Here is an 18,871-nt window from a genome sequence, read left to right as displayed (position 1 = left end):
GGGAGACACTGTTGCTGACTCTGAGACTTTGAGCTGAGTCCCTGGCAGGATGCTGGGATATTTAATAGAAAGCTGTGAGATCCCAGTGCATGCTGAGGGGAATGGCAGAGAGTTGAGTGGAATCGAAGGGCAGGGACTCGAAAGGTATTTTTAAAGCACTCTTTCTCTGAACATGTTTCCTAGATTGGCTGAATATGGTAGGATCTTCTATTGACTGGATGACAGTCAAAGAAGGAAGGGTCTTAAATGTTTCCATGTACACAAATCACTCTTCCAATACTTCTGTTCAACTAGTGAGCCACTCTTGTCAACAAAAAGGGGGAAGTTTGTTGAAATGGTAGAATACTTGTCTATTTTGTGTTTAGGACCACATTGCTTCCATTATATTTTCCTGCAGCATGTTGAAACCTTAAAGGGATTATTCTGTGAAAGCAAATTTAACTGAAGACTTTTTCCCTTTTATGCATATCAAGGTTAAAAAAAAAGATTCCTTTTTACATTGTAACTCTGCGGGATAATTAACTCAGGATTGTTTTCTTCTGTTATGTGCTCTTTTAACTCTGTTATAATTCTGGAATTCAGAATATAATAGGATCACAATCAGTTGTGCAAAATGAGTGTTCAGGTTATGCTACTCTTTCCAGGAAAAAAAGAAGAAAAAAAGTTTTATTCAGATGAGAAAAGCAATCCATTAAATGATTCCCATCATGTTTGGAGGTATTTGATTTTTTTTTTTTTTCCTTTTGACTAGCTCTCTTTTCTCACCCTAAGTATATACCCAAACTTTCAGCTCTGTGGAATTTCTTGCACATTTTATTCAGATGACAAACTTGAGCTTTCCACATTAATTCAGTTTTCACTCCTTAGTCATAATACACAAAACATCAAAATCTCACAAGGGAAATGTACAAATGCTGCATGGAACTTGGGAATAATGCTATAAATAAATTCATTGCCAAGAACTTATTGTCATGTTTCAAATGCAGAATTAATAACCTGTTCCGAGAGCACACATGCTATTCATCAAGGTTTTCCCCTGAGAATATATTTCCTCTCTCTACTGTCCCCACATTATTGAAGAATTCTAGAAACTGGAATTAAAAAAAAAAAAGTCTCACATTATCATACTTTTGAAATTGCTCTTGAGAATTTGTAACCTTGACAAAGGTTAGTCACCTTCAGCCGTTTTTATCCCCAGGGCTCATGATGAACAAGTCTGTTTTGCATGAGGCTTTTCTTTTCTCAAAGGTTTATGTAGCAAACACGACTGTCTGTATTTATCTCACACCCCACAGAACTTAGTTGTTCAGCTTTAATAACATGATTTCTCTGTGCTTTAACCAAGATACATTTCTCATTTAAAAAAAGAGTCAAATTGTTGAATGTTATACTGTGATTACTTAGGTGTCCAAAGTTGCATATTAAAGCCTATTAATTATATTTGCCATTTTTTCTACTTCAGCAAACACTAATTTAAATTAAGTAATTTTGACTTTTTGGTAGATCTGCTAAAATGCATATTTGAGATGATAAAATAATTTAGGAGAAATATCTTATATGAAGAAAAATAAATTCTACATTGAGAAAGCAAATATATTATTTATAATTAAGAGCTCTTTAAATTTTTCCAACGGACTCTATTAAGTTAACACACCATGGGTTCTATCGCTTGAATTGTAATTTTTCAAGGATTTAATATTGTGATAACAATAAGCAAAATCATACAAAATAAGTACAAAATATATTGTACAGCCTCCTTCCAATTCTAATCTTTCTAGACCTTATGTTACTTTCTTGATGACATAATTTTTACATATCAAACTTAGATATATGTTTGTGTTTCTCATTTTGCTTAACTTTAGAAATAATACTAAGTGGAAAATATTAATTATACATTTAAGAGCTTTTTAAATGTAGCATTCTCAGTATAATTAACAGCATGCTTACTTAAAGTTAATAATCATTTCTTTGCATAAAATTGAGTCTTATTGTTATATTTGCTATATATAAAAGCTGTTGATAAAGCACATGATTTTGTTGAAATTTTATTCTTCCACTGCTTTGAAAAATAATCTACTTTGAGGTATATCTATAGAGTACAAAATGAAGTTATTATTAATTGATTAATCACCTATATCACATCAGGTAATTTTACCCCAAATAAATATAATTGAACATTTGCTAGCTTCTAAACACTGCTGTGTTGGAATGAAGGTATTTGAAGAGTTGTCAGTAAAGATGTTCTCTGCTTTGATCATCAGATATACTACATAATTGTGAAATCTATAGTATAATTCGTTCAGTGTATTACAGCTTCACTGTTTATCTAATATTGTATTAGGCAAAATTTCTTAACTATTTTACCACATGTCATATTATGTAAAGACATCTGCTTTATTTCATTAAATAAATTAGAGGAAATGTCCAGAAACTTTTTTTTTTTTAAAGATTTTATTTATTTAATTGACAGAGAGAGACACAGCGAGAGAGGGAATATAAGCAGGGGAATGGGAGACGGAGAAGCAGGCTTCCCGCGGAGCAGGGAGCCCGATGCGGGGCTTGATCCCAGGACCCTGGGATCATGACCCGAGCCGAAGGCAGATGCTTAACGACTGAGCCACCCAGGCGCCCCGGTCCAGAAACTATTTATGTTACTACTTGGTTATTGTAACCAGTATATGCATTTAGAAAATCAGCCTAATAAAATATTTGGGTGGCTCCTGGTTGATTCAGTCAGTTAAGCAATGGACTCCTGATATTAGCTCAGGTCTTGATCTCAGCTCAGGTCTTGATCTCAGGGTTCTGAGTTCAAGCTCCATGTTGGGCTCCATGCTAGGTGTGAAGCCTACTTAAAATTAACTAACTAACTAAATAATTAAAATATTTGGGCAGCATATTTTACAGCTAGCTATCGCTTAGTGCCTAGGTCTCAATATTGAAATCTTTTACATGGGGAATCAAATTCCCCTCACCTACTGACCATGGATAGGAAGGATGGCCTCCTATTCGGTGGAGGGGATTTGGATCCAAACTAAAATTGGAATCCAGGACCCATTATTTATCAGCCAAATGGCCTTATATAGGAGTATTCAAAACTGTGAGCTTCAATGTCCTCATAAGTATGTATCATAATGTCTATATTACATGGTTTAGAGCATGAGGTTGTGGATATAAATTATTTGGTAAAATACTACCTAGCATATGAAAAACACCCAGTAAATGATAGCTCTTCATTTCTCTAAAGGTTAGTATATTTCTTCAAATACAAAGATGGCAACACTGACCCACCATCAGAATCACTGCCACACTCTTAGTTCAGTAAGAGTGTCACCCTTTCTTGACAGAGGGCATGATGCATTTACAGAATGGCTGGTCAAATAGTGTGATTTATAATTAGGCAACAAAAGGAAGGTAACTGCTCCTCGAGGAATTCAACACATGACCTTGGTCTCTCTCTCCTTTTTAAGAGATTTTATTTATTTGAGAGAGAGAGAGCTCACACATGAGTGAGCATGAGCAGGGAGGGGGATGACTAGGGGGGAGGGTAGAGGGAGAGGGACAAGCAGACTTCCCGCTGAGCAGTGAGCCTGCCACAGGGCTCCATCCGGGGCTCCCAGGGCTTGATCCCAGGACTCCAGGATCATGACCTAAGCAGAAGGTAGACACTTAACTGACTGAGCCACCCAGATGCCCCTGACCTTGGCCTCTTTATTATTGCTCATACCTTACTGAATTATCTAGTCCTAGACTCAGTGAAGATTCACTGGCACATTAATTTATATATTATAGGACTTTTGCAGTGTGTTCCAGACATAATATGAAATCACATGGTGGTAAATACACTTGAAAATGTGTATTTTACATGATATCAACTCAGAGAAAAAGAATTAGAAGATTAAATTTAGCAGTTCAAATTGACAGACTTGGTTACCTTCTTTGACCCAGGATATAATTTAAGCCAAGTTAACTTTACCCAGTGAAAAGTATGAACTCACTGTGCCTGTCAAAGCATGTTCTTCAAGAAAAGAGAGGGCTACCTTTCCCCTATTTGAGAGAAGAGAGAGGGAAGGGAAAAGCACAGAGTCTCTTGAGGTATGTGTGCACGTTTGCTTCTGGCTAAAAGTTAATGATCCGTTGCCTCTGTTCTCAGCTCTGAGCCCTGAGAAAAGTGGAAAACTGTTCTCTATTCAGGTAACTTTTAAATTATACAAATTGTACTCATGTTAGGCTATTCTTTAGATTATAGACATGTGGATTTTTTTTTCACTTCTTTAATATCAACTAATTACATGTTCTAGGCTTAATGAAAGAACAATGAAAAACTATAAATGTTGACTAGCCCTTCTCTAAAGATTTTGCTTTTTGAGTTTTAAGGAGTTAAGGCTAATGAGGTATTCTGTGCTTGCTTTAGGAAAACAGGATTTTTAAATGTTTTTCTAAAACTAACTTGTCATTCTTAAACCTCTTGGCTGAAAGATGTATTAATCATAATTACTTAAAATAATATGGTATATTATATAGCCTGCCAAGTCTTCATTAGTAAGGAAGATTTTAAAATTTGCTTATGACTGACATTTTGAAAATAACAGTCTTTAATCACTAAAATTTCATTTTTATTTGATGTTATATAACAATGTCAAGGATAATCTAATTTTTCTTATTTTAAATCATTGTGTTTTATAAATGTCTGTGTGTATACTTTGCTGAAAAAATTGTAAAAAAATTGATTTTTTTATGGGGCTTAGGTAATTTGTTCCTCAAATGTTTGGGATTATGTTATGGCAAGATAAGAAGTTATTGACAGTTACATTGCGGGTGATGCTGTCTGTGTAGTTGAGATGTAATTAAAGACATTGCTTACTAAATTTTACAGTTTTCAAAGCTTTTCTAAAAATAAAATTATTTACTCTATACATTTACAGAGTAATCATATTCTGCATTGAGTTCCCAAGATAAAGAGAGATATTGCTTAAGCCACTAGAGCACAAATTAGAAGAATTTATTTAGAGTCCTGTTTTTTTTCTAGAGTGTCTGGCCATTGTTATCTTATTTCAGCAAGTATTCCAGGCCAAGAAAACTTGTTTTACAGGTTGTATTGAGATTCAGGTGATAAAGATGAATAAATATTAAAAGCTAAATTTTATTGTGGTAGTTTTCCATTTACATTTCTTTTGAACTGCAATTAAATGTCAGTCAGTGATCTTAGGGTTGAAATTTGGAGCTAGCAGGAACCTTGAAGAGCTGAGTCCAGAGAGGGAAAGTAACAACTTTTGGGAGAGCTGGGACTAAAACTAAAGTCTCTATTTACTGGGGGACAATACAATTAATGGTTTATCAGTCATGTTCCTACTGTTTTTGAATGGGAAATCATATTTATGCCTTAATACATTTTTATTTGGAGGTGTAGCTAAATAAGCACTGGCATTTAAGGTATAATTCTCTAGTGATATTTTCCAGATTCACCCTTGGCATTGCTAAAATTTGTGTGTCCATTTATTATAGTGCATGTAGTCTCATCCTTCTTTCTGTGTATGGACTTGCTTAGGTATATTTAAGTTCTCAAGGTTAGAGAAGAGAGTGTTGCCAATACTCAGTTTGATACACACTGAAACCATGCCTACATGTTCATAATTTATAACAGTGTTTAAGTGGCTGTAGTTTCACTAATTAAAGAAATGTAAAAATGAGTAAAATAAAAATATGCAGATAAATATGAATTATCTTCATTTAAATTTTGAAGCGATCTGCATGCCATCCAGAGATAAAACAATTATTTGACTTAGGCTGATTTAAAAAATTAAGTTTTGAGACCCTGTCAATGAAGACAGTGGTTCTTTTAAAGTGGAGTATGTATAGATTTCTTATCATGTTTTTAGTAGACTTTTCTCTTCATCTTTTATTATTAGATACTCAGAACCAGGCTTGCACATATTAAAATGTAGGTGCTGTTCTCATTCACTGTGTCCATTGGATATTCACCTTCTCAGTTTTCCTTTGGAAATATGCAAATCAAGTTACCATCAAAAAGTCAGTCTTTGTTCCTTTAGCCCATTATCAGATGTACTCCCATGAATTGCTGAAAAATCCACTAAGGCCCTTTGGCAGTTACCTATAGATAGTGCACGCATGTGCACATGCACACACGCACACACACATACCAGATCTCTCTAAAAGATAAACAGAGAGTACCAATGTTTTCAATGCTGTAAAGCGTAGGTGTTGGAAAAACTGCTCAGAGCCTCAGCATCACAGGTAAGTTGTTTTGCAAATCATGGGTAAATCACATGACCTGTAAGAGCCTCTGTTAAGTGAGTTATAAATGGGGGTTATAACAATAGTAATAGTGTTCCTTCACTTGTTTAGTATGAGAATCATATGAATTTATATAAAACTTTACCTGGTAGACTATAAATCCTTATTGAGCACTGCCTAGGGCTGCCATAACAAAGTACCACAAAGTAGGTGGCTAAAAACAACAGAAATTTATTCTCTCTCAGTTCTGGAGACCTGAGGTCTGAAATGAGAGCTTTCACTCCTCTGTGCTTTCTTGGAAGCCTCTAGGAAAGGATCGATCCTGTCCTTTCCTCTTCTGTCTACTGACAGCCCCAGGCTGTGGCAGCATGATTCCAATCTATGCCTCTGTCTTCACATGGCATTCTGTCTGTGTTGCTATGTCTTCACCTGGCCGTCTTCTTTTTTTTTTTTTTTTTTAGAATTTTTTTTTTTTTTAATTTATTTATTTGAGACAGAGAGATACAGAGAGAGAGAGAGAGTAGGAGCAGTGGGGAGAGGCGGGGCGGGGGGGAGAAGCAGACTCCCCGCTGAGCAGGGAGCCCGATGCGGGGCTCGATCCCAGGACCTGGAGATCATGACCTGAGCCGAAGGCAGACGCTTAACGACTGAACCACCCAGGCGCCCCCACCTGGCCATCTTTTTTTTTTTTTTTTTTTTAAAGATTTTATTTATTTATTTGAGAGAGAGAGAGACAGAGAGCATGAGAGGGAGGAGGGTCAGAGGGAGAAGCAGACTCCCTGCCGAGCAGGGAGCCCGATGCGGGACTCGATCCCGGGACTCCAGGATCATGACCTGAGCCGAAGGCAGTCGCTTAACCGACTGAGCCACCCAGGCGCCCACCTGGCCATCTTCTTATAAGGATACCTGTCACACTGGATTAAGAGTCCACCGTACTCCAGCATAACCTTATCTTAACTATATCTGCATTGGCCCTATTTCCAAATAAGGTCACATAATGAGATATTGGAGCTTAGGACTTAAATGTATTTTTTTTTTTTTTTTTTGAGGGACACAGTTCCACCCATAGCAGTCTACTTCTGATCCTCCCCTAAGTTATGTCCTTCCCATGTAAAAAATACATCCACCCAATCCTAATATCCTCCACAGTCTTAACCATTCTAGTGTCAATTCTAAGTCCAAATGCTATCTAAATCAGTTAAAGGGTTGGGGTATTTGCCCTCAGGGGCAAAATTCCTCTCCATTTGTGGACCTGTGAAGACCAGAAAGTGAGTCATCTGCTTCCAAGATAAAACAGCAGGACAGATATAGAATAGATATTCCTCTTCAAAAAGGGGGAAATTGGAAGGAAAAAGGGTCACTGGTCTAAAGCAAGTTTGCATCTTAGCAGAAAAAGTTCCATTAGGTTTTAAGGCTTGAGAACAATTCTCTGTGTCTCCATGCTCTGTCCTCTGTATCAGTCAGGGTTCTACAGAAAAACAAAACTGAAAGATTAATTTTAAGGACTTGGCTTATGCAATTACAGGGGCTGGCAAGTCTGAAATCTGCAGAGCAGGCTAGCAGGCTGGAAATTCATGTAAGAGTTGATGTTTCAGTCTTGAGTCCAAAATTCATAGGGCCTGTCAGCAGGCTAGCAACTCAGGCAGGGTTTCTATGTTACAGTTTTGAGGCAGAATTCTTTCTTCTTTTATTTTTATTTTTATTTTTTTTTAAATTTTATTATGTTATGTTAATCACCATACATTACATCATTAGTTTTGATGTAGTGTTCCATGATTTGTGTATATCACTCAGTGCTCCATTCAATACATGCCCTCTTTAATACCCATCACCAGGCTAACCCATCCCCCCAACCCCCTCCCCTCTGGAACCCTCAGTTTGTTTCTCAGAGTCCATAGTCTCTCATGTTTGTCTCCCCCTCCGATTCCCCCCTTCATTTTCCCCTTCCTACTATCTTTTTTTTTTAACATATAATATATTATTTATTTCAGAGGTACAGGTCTGTGATTCATCAGTCTTACACAATTCACAGCGCTCACCATAGCACATACCCTCCCCAATGTCTATCACCCAGCCATCGCATCCCTCCCACCCCCCTCCACTCCAGCAACCCTCAGTTTATTTCCTGAGATTAAGAATTCCTCATATCAGTGAGATCATATGATACATGTCTTTCTCTGATTGACTTATTTCGCTTAACATAATACCCTCTAGTTCCATCCACATTGTTGCAAATGGCAAGATTTCTTTTTTTTTTGATGGCTACATAATATTCCATTGTATATCTATACCACATCTTCTTTATCCATTCATGTCCATGTTGATGGACATCTTGGCTCTTTCCATAGTTTGGCTATTGTGGACATTGCTGCTATAAACATTGGGGTGCACATACCCTTTCGGATCACTACGTTTGTATCTTTGGGGTAAATACCCAGTAGTGCAATTGCTGGGTCATATGGTAGCTCTATTTTCAACTTTTTGAGGAACCTCCATACTGTTTACCAGAGTGGCTGCACCGGCTTGCATTCCCATCAACAGTGTAGGAGGGTTCCCCTTTCTCCGTATCCTCGCCAACATTTGTCGTTTCCTGATTCGTTAATTTTAGCCGTTCTGACTGGTGTGAGGTGGTATCTCATTGACGTTTTGATTTGGATTTCCCTGATGCTGAGTGATGTTGAGCACTTTTTCATGTGTCTGTTGGCCTTTTGGATGTCTTCTTTGCAAAAATGTCTGTTCGTGTCTTCTGCCCATTTCTTGATTGGATCATTTGTTCTTTGGGTGTTGAGTTTAAGAAGTTCTTTATAGATTTTGGATACTAGCCCTTTATCTGATATGTCATTTGCAAATATCTTCTCCCATTCTGTCGATTGTCTTTTGGTTTTGTGGACTGTTTCTTTTGCTGTGCAAAAGCTTTTTATCTTGATGAAGTCCCAATAGTTCATTTTTGCCCTTGCTTCCCTTGCCTCTGGCAGTGTTTCTAGGAAGAAGTTGCTGCGGCTAAGGTCGAAGAGGTTGCTGCCTGTGTTCTCCTCTAGGATTTTGATGGACTCCTGTCTCACATTTAGGTCTTTCATCCATTTTGAATCTATTTGTGTGTGTGGTGTAAGGAAATGGTCCAGTTTCATTCTTCTGTATGTGGCTGTCCAGTTTTCCCAGCACCAATTGTTGAAGAGACTGTCTTTTTTCCATTGGATATTCTTTCCTGCTTTGTTGAAGATTAGTTGACCATAGACTTGTGGGTCCATTTCTGGGCTCTCTATTCTGTTCCATTGATCTATGTGTCCGTTTTTGTGCCACTACCATACTGTCTTGATGATAACAGCTCTGTAATAGAGCTTGAGGTCCGGAACTGTGATGCCACTAGCTTTGGTTTTCTTTTTCAACATTCCTCTGGCTATTCGGGGTCTTTCCTGGTTCCATACAAATTTTAGGATTATTTGTTCCATTTCTTTGAAAAAAGTGGATGGTATTTTGATAGGGATTGCATTAAATGTGTAGATTGCTCTAGGTAGCATTGACATCTTCACAATATTTGTTCTTCCAGTCCATGAGCATGGAATGTTTTTCCATGTCTTTGTGTCTTCCTCAATTTCTTTCATGAGTATTTTATAATTTTCTGAGTACGGATTCTTTGCCTCTTTGGTTAGATTTATTCCTGGGTATCTTATGATTTTGGGTGCAATTGTAAATAGGATTGACTCCTTAATTTCTCTTTCTTCTGTCTTGTTGGTGTATATAAATGCCACTGATTTCTGTGCATTGATTTTATATCCTGCCACTTTACTGAATTCCTGTATGAGTTCTAGCAGTTTTGGGGTGGAGTCTTTGGGGTTTTCCACATAAAGTATCATATCATCTGCAAAGAGTGAGAGTCTGACTTCTTCCTTGCTGATTCGGATGCCTTTTATTTCTTTTTGTTCTCTGATTGATTGCTGTGGCTAAGACTTCTAATACTATGTTGAATAGCAGTGGAGATAGTGGACATCCCTGCCATGTTCCTGACCTTACGGGGAAAGCTCTCAGTTTTTCCCCATTGAGAATGATATTTGCTGTGTGTTTTTCATAGATTGTTTTTATGATATTGAGGTATGTACCCTCTATCCCTGTACTCTGAAGAGTTTTGATCAAGAAAGAATGCTGTACTTTGTCAAATGCTTTTTCTGCATCTATTGAGAGGATCATATGGTTCTTATTCTTTCTTTTATTAATGTATTGTATCACACTGATTGATTTGTGGATGTTGAACAACGTTGCAGCCCAGGGATAAATCCCACTTGGTCGTTTTGAATAATCCTTTTAATGTAATACTGTTGGATCCTATTGGCTAGTATTTTGGTGAGAATTTTTGCATCCATGTTCATCAGGGATATTGGTCTGTAATTCTCCTTTTTGATGGGGTCTTTGTCTGATTTGGGGATCAAGGTAATGCTGGCCTCATAAAATGAGTTTGGAAGTTTTCCTTCCATTTCTGTTTTTTGAAACAGTTTCAGAAGAATAGGTATTAATTCTTCTTGAAATGTTTGGTAGAATTCCCCTGGGAAGCCATCTGGCCCTGGGCTCTTGTTTGTTGGGAGATTTTTGATTACTGCTTCAATATCCTTAGTGGTTATGGGTCTGTTCAGGTTTTCTATTTCTTCCTGGTTCAGTTTTGGTAGTTGATACATCTCTAGGAATGCATCTATTTCTTCCAGATTATCCAATTTGTTGGCATATAGTTGCTCATAATATATTCTTACAATTGTTTGTATTTCTTTGGTGTTGGTTGTGATCTCTCCTCTTTCATTCATGATTTTATTTATTTGGGTCCTTTCTCTTTTCTTTTTGGTAATTCTGGCCAGGACTCTATCAATCTTATTAATTCTTTCAGAGAACCAGCTCCTAGTTTTGTTGTTCTGTTCTGTTGTTCTTTTGGTTTCTATTTCATTGATTTCTGCTCTGATCTTTACTATTTCTCTTCTCCTGCTGGGTTTAGGCTTTACTTGCTGTTCTTTCTCCAGCTGCTTTGTGTGTACGGTTAGGTTGTGTATTTAAGACCTTTCTTGTTTCTTGAGAAAGGCTTGTATTGCTACATACTTTCCTCTTAGGACTGCCTTTGCTGCATCCCAAAGATTTTGAACAGTTGTGTTTTCATTTTCATTGGTTTCCATGAATATTTTTAATTCTTCTTTAATTTCCTGGTTGACCCATTCATTGTTTAGTAGGATGCTCTTTAGCCTCCATGTATTTGAGTTCTTTCTGACTTTCCTCTTGTGATTGAGTTCTAGTTTCAAAGCATTGTGGTCTGAAAATATGCAGGGAATGATACCAATCTTTTGGTACCAGTTGAGACCTGATTTGTGACGTGGGATATGATCTATTCTGGAGAATGTTCCATGGGCACTAGAGAAGAATGTGTATTCTGTTGCTTTGGGATGGAATGTTCTGAATATATCTGTGAAGTCCATTTGGCCCAGTGTGTCATTTAAAGTCTTTATTTCCTTGTTGATCTTTTGCTTAGATGATCTGTCCATTTCAGTGAGGGGGGTGTTAAAGTCCCCCACTGTTATTGTATTGTTGTCGATGTGTTTCTTTGATTTTGTTATTAATTGGCTTATGTAATTGGCTGCTCCTGTGTTAGGGACATAGATATTTACAATTGTTAGATCTTCTTCTTGGATAGACCCTTTAAGTAGGATATAGTGTCCTTCCTCATCTCTTAGTATAGTCTTTGGTTTAAAATCTAATTTGTCTGATATAAAGATTGCCACCCAGCTTTCTTTTGGTGTCCATTAGCATGGTAAATGGTTTTCCAACCCCTCACTTTGAATCTGGAGGTGTCTTTGGGTCTAAAATGAGTCTCTTGCAGACAGCATATCGATGGGTCTTGTTTTTTTATCCAATCTGATATCCTGTGTCTTTTGATTGGGGGCATTTAGCCTATTTATATTCAGGGTAACTATTGAAAGATATGAATTTAGTGCCATTATATTGCCTGTAAGGTGACTGTTACTGTATATTGTCTCTCTTCCTTTCTGGTCTATGTTACTTTTAGGCTCTGTCTTTGCTTAGAGGACCCCTTTCAGTATTTCTTGTAGGACTGGTTTCGTGTTTGCAAATTCTTTTAGTTTTTGTTTGTCCTGGAAGCTTTTTATCTCTCCTTGTATTTTCAGTAACAGCCTAGCTGGATATAGTATTCTTGGCTGCATATTTTTCTCATTTAGTGTTCTGAATATATCATGCCAGTCCTTTCTGAGCTGCCAGGTCTTTGTGGATAGATCTGTTGCCAATCTAATGTTTCTACCATTGTAGGTTACATATCTCTTCTCCCGAGCTGCTTTCAGGATTTTCTCTTTGTCTATGAGACTCGTAAGTTTTACTATTAGATGTCAGGGTGTTGACCTATTTTTATTGATTTTGAGAGGGCTTCTCTGTGCCTCCTGGATTTTGATGCCTGTTTCTTTCCCCAAATTAGGGAAGTTCTCTGCTAAAATTGCTCCAGTATACCTTCTGCCCCTCTCCTGTTGAGTTCGTAGGTGTTCAGAATGGTTTGATAACTAGCTGCAGAATTCTTTCTTCTTTGGGAAACTTCAGTTTTTGCTCTTAAGGCCTTCAGCTGATTGGATGAGGGCCACCCATGTTGTGAAGGGTACTTTTCTTCACTTAAAGTCAATTGGTTATAAATGTTAATTACATCTACAAAATACCTTCACAGCAGTTATCTAGACTATTGTTTGACCAAACAACTGACACCATGGCCTAGCCAAGTTGATAAATAAAATTAACCATCACAGGTAGGGAGTATAGGAGAAAGGAAGTACTTTTTTTTTTTGCAAAGTGTTTTGTTCTTGTCTGCCCCCCACCCCCCCAACCCCGATAAAAGTTGACTGGGGATTTGGAAATTTTCTAGGGAAACTAGTATTTCCACTTTTTATCTTTTGCCTCTTCAGCCTTCATTCCTTCTTTTATTGCTTATTCTCAGAGTGATATAGGCTGCTTTGAAGTTCTTGGAGACCTGAATCCATGTATAGTGCATTTTTCTCTCTCCCACCTATCCTGATACTTCTGTTAAAATAACTTTACATCATAACTATTCTTTGTATAGCTGTGTATAATTTACAGTATGCCTCTACATCTGTTTCATGTTGAACTTGTCAGGCACACTGCAGCCTCAGGACCTTTGCATGTGTTCTTCCTCCAGACAATTTTTTTTCTCGTACTCACACCTTCTTACATCTTTGCTTACAAGTCTCTTTCTTAGTAAGGCTTTCTCTGTGAGGCATTTTCTGACTATGAGGTTTACAATTGCAGCACCCTACCCTCAGCTCTCCACATTTCCCTTTTGGGTTTCATTGTATTCCAGAGTAGTCATCATAGGGAAAGCTTCACATCTCATTTATTTGTTACTTCTCTGATTCCTCCTCTCTTTCTACTGGAATATAAGCTCTGTAAGGGCAGGAATTTTAGTCTCTTTTATTGTTGCTTATACCCAGTGCCTAGAATGGTGCCAAGCACATAGTATATACATAATATATTTATTGATAGACTAATTAAATGTTGTCTTAGTTACTTAAGTACTAATAGTATATACTATATTATAGTACTATACTATATACTATATATATGTGTCCATATATAATATTTTATAAAGTTTTATGAGTTATCAGACTTCATATATTGGCATCATACTAGATTAATCCTTTGCCATATGCTTTATTGGAGCCACTCAAACATTTTTTTCTGTTTATCATTTTTTTCAAGTTTTTATTTAAAATCCAGTTAGTTAATATACAGTGTAATATTAGTTTCAGGTGTAGAAGTTAGTGATTCATCACTTACATACAACACCAAGTGCTCATTCCAAGTGCCTTCCTTAATCCCCATCACCCATTTAACCCTTCCCCTACCCATCTCCCCTCCTGTAACCATCAGCTTGTTCTCTGTAGTTAAGAGTCTGTTTCCTGGTTTCCCTCTCTCTTTTTTTCCCCCCTTATGTTCATCTGTTTTGTTTCTTAAATTCCACATATGAGTGAAAACATATGGTATTTGTCTTACTCTGACTTATATCACTTGGTATAATACTCTCTAGTTCCATTCATGTTGTTGCAAATGGCAAGATTTCATTCTTTTTTTTTATGGCTGAGTAATATTCCATTGTGTATGTGTACCACCTCTTCTTTATCCATTCATCAGTCATGGGCACTTGGGCTGTTTCCATAATTTGGCTGTTGTTGATAATAACGCTATAAACGTTGGGGTACATGTGTACCTTTGAATTAGTGTTTTTGTATCCTTTGGGTAAATACCTAGTAGTGCAATTGCTGCATCCTAGGTAGCTCTATTTTTAACTTTTTGAGGAACTTTCATACTGTTTTCCAGAGTGGCTGCACCAGTTTGCATTCCCACCAACAGTGCAAAGGGTGCCCCTTTCTCCACATCCTGGCCAATATCTGTTGTTTCCTGTGCTGTTAATTTTAGCCATTCTGACAGGTGTGAGGTGATATCTCATTGTAGTTTTGATTTGTATTTCCCTGATGCCAAGTGATGATGAGCATCATTTCATGTTTCTGTTAGCCATCTGTGTTTTCTTTGGAAAAATATGTATTTATGTCTTCTGCCCATTTTTAAACTGGATTATTTATTTTTTGGGGTGTTCAGTTTGATAAGTTCTTTATAGATTTTGAATACTAACCCTTTATCAGATATGTCATTTGCCAATGTCTTCTGCCATTCATTAGGTTGCCTTTTAGTTGTGTTGATTGTTTCCTTTGCTCTGCAGAAGCTTTTTATCTTGATGAAGTCCCAATAGTTTATTTTTGCTTTTGTTTCCCTTGCCTCCAGAAACGTGCCTAGTAGGAAGTTGCTATGGCCAATGTCAAAGAGGTTTCTGCCTGTGTTCTCCTCTAGGATTTTGATGATTTCCTGGTTCACAATTAAATTTTCATCCATTTTGAATTCATTTTTGTGTATGATGTAAGAAAGTGGTCCAGTTTCATTCTTCTGCATGTTGATGTCCAGTTTTCCCACCACCATTTATTGAAGAGACTGTCTTTTTTCCATTGGATGTTCTTTACTGCTTTGTTGAAGATTAGTTGGCCATATAGTTGTGGGTCCATTTCTGAGTTTTCTATTTTGTTCCATTGATCTATGTGTCTGTTTTTGTGCCAGTACCATACTGTCTTGGTTAGTACAGCTTTGTAATATAACTTCAAGTTTGGAATTATGTTGCCTACAGCTTTGCTTTTCTTTTTCAAGATTGTTATGGCTATTTGGAGTTTTTTGTTGTTCCATACAAATTTTAAGACTGTTTGTTCTAGTTCTATGAAAAATGCTATTGGTATTTTGATAAGGATTGCATTAAATGTATAGATTGCTTTGGGTAGTATAGACATTTTAACAAGAATATACATACTTTAGTTATCTATTCTTTTATTGATATACAGTTAAATTGTTATCAATTTTTTAAAACTCTTATTTTCATGTAGCTATAAACATTTTTTACCTGTCTTCTTGTGCACAAACATGTGTACATAGGAGAGAAATTGATGATTATAAGATTTGCACAGCTTCAACAAGCAGTTTTCAACGTGTGGGAGAGTTCTCACTGTTCCACATTCTGTGCTTGTGTGAAATCTATAGAAATCTAGATGTAAGCCATGGAATAGCTTCATTTAATTTTTGTTGCAAAGTTCTGCCTGTGACCCATTGGCTCCAGTGTAAAAAAAAATATTATCCCAGGTGGTTGAGGGGCAACAGTTTTACTTTTTCTTCCTCCATTCAGGAGGAATTAAGGGAATGGAAGACAAGCCTAGACTGGCTCCTGGCTTATATCAGTGGGTGATTCTCTCATCCCTGATCTTGCATGAAACACTTGTTCAAGTCCTCCTCTCTATTATACAGAACATAAACTTTTGCTTCATTGACTGCTTCTGGCTCCAGATTCCAGGAGACTCATGTTTCACCACAGTGTGCTTCTGGTCAGTGGAGATTTTTACTGTTGTTGCTATTATTATTATGATTATTATCATTAGGTTTAGTTATTAACTTTGGCTTTCTCTTTTCAGATTTTATTTTTCATCATCATGTGCTTGCAGCAGAGGGCTTATATCCAAATGCAAATTTAAGTAAATACCTTTTTTTTTTCTTTTTAAGGTTTTAATTTTAATTCCAGTTAGTTAACATATCGTGTAATATTAGTTTCAGTAGTAGAACTTCGTGATTCATCACTTACATACAACACCTAGTGCTCATCACAGGTGCCTTCCTTTTTCTTTTTTTTTAAATTTAATTTTATTATGTTATGTTAGTCACTATACAATACATCACCAGTTTTTGATGCAGTGATCCACGATTCATTGTTTTCGTACAATACCCAGTGCTACATGCAGTACGTGCCCTCCTTAATACCCACAGATGCCTTCCTTAACCCCATCACCTATTTAAGCCATCCCTCCAGAACACCTCCCTTCCAGCAACCCTACAGAAATATCTTGATCTGTTAGCTGACTTTTGACTAAAGTTGAATAGCAAACAATAAAGACTGAAGTGGTTGGCCATTCTGTATCACCTGTTGCAATAAGATAGACTCGCTTTATATTCTAATTGTGTGGGTTGCAAAAATGACATTATTATATAAAAATCAGAGCCTTGCTTGTATTCTTACCTAGAAGAAGGATGTGCCATCTCCATACCAATATGGTTCTGTAAGAGTACTTTTATAGTAGTCCAATGACTTTAATTCAAATACAGTTTTGGATCTAGTCAGCTATTTGAACCAAAGCTTTAATAAAGCTGCAGAATTCTGTACTCTAAAGCATAAAAGAGTTGACTCTGACTTTTGTAGGCAAGAAGTGTCCATAAAATAACTTACAAGGCTCTTATAAAACTTAGAATTTTGAGCAGTGTAATAAGCATGTCAGGATGATTTTGCTACATAACACTCCCACGTATAATGAAGCTAACCTGTTGGATAGAATTTTTAGCATTTTATATCTCATTGTAGAAGAACATCTACCAAAAATGATGAGTTAGGTTTGGCATAATTAATACTAAGCTGTTCTTTCCAACAGTAATTGGCAAATGGATTCAGTTGTTTCTTGAGGATACTTCTGAAATATCCTGGTAAGACCATGTCATCAACATAGACAGAATAAATATTGAAGATAAGAATCCCAGCATGTGAAACAAAATTAAACCTAATTCAGTAAAGGGATGCACTGTTACTTATAGACTAGACAAGTTACTGGTGAATATGTTTATTTTTTGTATTTGTTTTTGTTTTTGTCTACTGGTAGTCCTTTGTATTTTTCAGCAATAAAACATTTTATATTAATATTTAATTAAGACTCTTTTTTTCTCCTTAGCATAGGTGAAAATCATGGAAATAGTGAATAACTGTCTCATATAGGCTAGGAAGACGTCAGCAACAATGAAAAAAAGCATAACATCCATTTCTTATCATAACACTGAATTTAATATTGGAAACACTTTATAAAGATACAACTGTGTTTTTCATTCTATTAGTTCTTCCAAGTAACTTTAGTCTCTTTTGGACTTTGCTGTGACATTTTCTGGGGCATCACTGGTTAACTATCAGAAAGAGGAAGTCAGTTTTATCTTTTAGTTCTCCAAGTGTACTAGCATCTCTTTACCAAGAACCTGTGCAAAATATTCTTTTTTTTTTCTTTATTCTTTTTTCTTTGTGAACAGGCTCCACGCCCAGTGTGGGGCTTGAATGCATGACTCTGAGATCAAGAGTCACATGCTGAGGCGCCTGAGTGGCTCAGTCTGTTAAGTGTCTGCCTTTGGCCCAGGTCATGATCCCAGGCTCCTTGCTCAGCAGGGAGTCTGCTTCTCCCTCTCCTGCTCCCCCTGCTTGTGCTCTCTCTCTCTTTCTCTCTGTCAAATAAATAAATAAAATCTTAAAAAAGAGTCGCATGCTCTACTGACTGAGCTAGCCAGGCACCCCCAAAATATTCTTTTTGGATTATTCTTTTCACTTAACTATTCATGTTCCTCAATAAAGATTAAAGCAAAATATATTTATAATCTCCTCAGGCTGGATTGATTGTACTTCCTAATACAATGGTTATTACCATATACTGTTTTTTTCTCAACTAGGGTTTGATGAGAAATTTACAACTTAATGCCATAAATCTTAGAATGGATTGAACTAACTTACCTCCTTTGCATTGAGGTGCATAATGTTTATGTGACATACTTGGAACAATTGAGGAAATAGTCACTCAAGTCATTTCTGTATTTGCTGGTTCAGACCATTGCAGCTGAGAAAAGCTGCCACAGAGTATTATAATTTTCCACCTTTTCTTGTTATCTCCCAAAGAATTACATACTGTATGAATGCATGGGCTGCGTCTTGCTCCACTGTTGTGCCCCTAATTTTAGTCTATTGAATTCTTTCCATGTAGGAGTTATTTGATAAATATTTGTGAATTAAATGCTGGAATAAAGGCAGCTTCTTTTGGCAGAACTCTGATGGTAGAACAGATTAAGGTGACCATTAATGAATATCACAGTGTCCAGAGAAGAATATGTGGGCCTAAGTCACATATGAAATAATGTTAGTATTTGAAAGGCCCAATGAGTTGGGGAGAGTGGTGGTAATCTGTGATTATAATTG

At 36.7% G+C, this 18,871-nt stretch overlaps 1 protein-coding gene across 8 annotated transcripts in view; it reads left to right on the top strand.

Moving 5' to 3' along the window:
* The window catches only part of SLC16A7 (solute carrier family 16 member 7), a 174,482-nt gene that overhangs the window by 54,486 nt on the left and 101,125 nt on the right, over positions 1 to 18,871 (top strand). For 3 of the 8 annotated variants that reach the window (XM_064590976.1, XM_064590975.1, XM_064590974.1), the window contains exon 1: positions 3,761 to 4,191. The exons of the other annotated variants lie outside the window; for them this stretch is intronic. The gene's annotated coding sequence lies outside the window, so the exon portion shown is untranslated. Of the gene's footprint in view, positions 1 to 3,760; positions 4,192 to 18,871 lie in introns of those variants that run through there. 8 annotated transcript variants of the gene reach the window in all.

Source organism: Mirounga angustirostris, unplaced genomic scaffold, assembly GCF_029215605.1.
Source record: "Mirounga angustirostris isolate CCGP_5_RB_7025 unplaced genomic scaffold, mMirAng1.0.hap1 SCAF_5, whole genome shotgun sequence".
Classification (NCBI taxonomy): domain Eukaryota; kingdom Metazoa; phylum Chordata; class Mammalia; order Carnivora; family Phocidae; genus Mirounga; species Mirounga angustirostris.
This window is presented reverse-complemented; position numbering and strand designations above follow the sequence as displayed.